This window comes from Lupinus angustifolius, chromosome LG20 (assembly GCF_001865875.1).
Source record: "Lupinus angustifolius cultivar Tanjil chromosome LG20, LupAngTanjil_v1.0, whole genome shotgun sequence".
Taxonomy (NCBI): domain Eukaryota; kingdom Viridiplantae; phylum Streptophyta; class Magnoliopsida; order Fabales; family Fabaceae; genus Lupinus; species Lupinus angustifolius.
The window spans coordinates 7,643,443-7,645,917 of record NC_032028.1 but is presented as its reverse complement, the minus strand read 5'-3'; positions in this window follow the sequence as shown (position 1 = coordinate 7,645,917).

The window sequence follows — 2,475 nt, the reverse complement described above, 5'->3', positions numbered from 1 at the left end:
TCATGCATTAGTATAATTTCATCTATTTGAGTTGATTAAGTCGTTAAAGTGATATAAAAATGGTGTATAATGTATGATCAATTTTTTTGGTTTCCCACAGGTATCCTCGCACTGGAGGCAATCCTGTCCGAGCCGGGCACATCCACAGGTAAGTGGGGCTAACTCTCCCAACGGACATTTTTTCCATCCACAAGACTCGAACCCGGGTTCTTGCTTAAGGGGAATCAAGCATGTACCACTTGAACCAACGCCCGTTGGTAAAGTATGATCAATTTAGCACATAACAATTATTAGTTAGTTATAACAATGAAATTCATAATTAGAGTAGTACATCCTAAGTTATTGTAATAAACCTATGTGGACATCTTAAACAAGCCTTTGGTTACGCGTATAATAAACATAATTGCTGAAAAATGTTGGGAGATATGATTGATGCAAATATAGTTGCATAATGAAATTGAAAATTACTTATGGTGTAATGGATGCACAATTTACTTATGTATGAGTTTGTATATCATATACACTGCAAATTTACTTATTTATGATTTGTGTATGATATACATTGCAAATTTACTTATATTTGAGTTTTTTTAAAACCTTACCACTTATTTCATTAAATTTAAAGATAACGGAAGTGCAATTTCAAAGACTTCAAATAATTTATTATTTCTGTAATTTATATGTTACAGACTTCCTATATCTTCAAGTTCCATAATGACTTAAATAGGCAATCCATACTAGTTATTCATTCACATAACACAATCAAATAAACAAATAAATAACAATAGAGAAAAAGATTTATGCAATAATAGTGTAAAAGATTTTTACACTGTTATTGTATTATCACCATTTAAATTTTGTTATCATTAACTTTTAAATAAAAGTATACAAATGTATGGTGGAGATGCACCGGCTGTACATAAATCTTTACAATGACAATACATATATAGTTTAATAAAGAATAACATTACATCTAGTTCCCATCTTTTATGTGGAAGATCACATCTTCTATCTCACAATATATGTTACTTCATATGTTATAAGTTGTGAAAAATCATAAAAATATTAAAATACATTTTTCAAATCAATCATAACTCATAAGATATATAGTAACACATATTAAAAAATTTCCTATCACACATTCAAGTAATCAGAGTGACACTGAAATCTATTAAATTTTAATTTTAAAATCATAAATTGAATTGCCACGTGCTGTTTGCCCAAGATTGTTTTCAGTGCCGTTGTTAAATATTCTGTTTTAAAAAATTTCATGTTTCACAAATTATTTGAAATTTTAAAAATTAACACATATTTATATACAATTTTTAATCATACACATTCATTTTTTCATTTATTATTTCTCCATTTTTCTTTAATGTACTTTCCAATCTGATTTTTTTGTAGATACTGGCTAAGAAATATCGTAGAGACATTTAAGAATTACACTAAGTTAATGTTGGAAACTAACTTCCTAATTAAACTCCGCATTTCTCATTCCAAAATACTCAAAAAGTTAAGTATTCGATTTCTAAAAACGACATTTGTTAGGAGATATAATCACATATCTTAAAAAGGTTTAATTTCTTATCAAAAAGTAAAAGATAATATCATTAGTAGGACAAAAAAAACTTATTCTCTTGTCCAAATGTGTGGGGCACAGTTTTCTCGTAACTAGGCATGGGCTTATTGCCATCCCAAGGTGGCATGGTATGTTGTCTTGCTGAATTGTATTCAGTGCTAAGAAGATATGGAAAATATGGAACAATAATGATTTAGTTGTTAGGTCATTGTGATCAAAAGAAATAATACTATTTTTAGGAATGGTCCATTTGATGTTGTGTGTATGGTGGATGTTATTAAGGCTAAGTTTGTACAATGACTTAAGTATACTTTAGTACTCTTTATCAATCATTTAGTTTCTAAAGAAATTAATTTGACTTTCTTAAGCAATGTCCTAAGATTATTTGTTATTATTCTCCATTTATAAATCATTATGATGGCAAAAAATTTATTCACACATATCTTGTTGAGAAAAAAATATATAAAAGGTGGTTAACTTTATTCTTTATGAATATAAATTATGGAGAGATCTGTTTACACTTAAGTTTCATTTACACTAATTACACTCAATTGTAGTCATTCATTTTATTAAATATAACGGACCAAATGAGTCAGTGCAATAAATTATTTAAGATTTTTTCTCTCTCATCATTTATTACACTTACTCATTTGGTCTGTTAAATTTAAAAAGTAAGTGACTAAAATTGAATATAACTAATATAACTTAACTTAAGTGTAAACGAATTCATCCTCGTATAAATTAGTCTTATTACAAACTCTATAATATAGAGTAATAACCGTGGAAATTAAAATACACGAAAAGCAAAACATATTTTTTATATAGGCCCAAAGTAAGCCTTATATATGGAGAACCAAGTATCTACATACTTTAAAATAGACAGTAAAATATATATA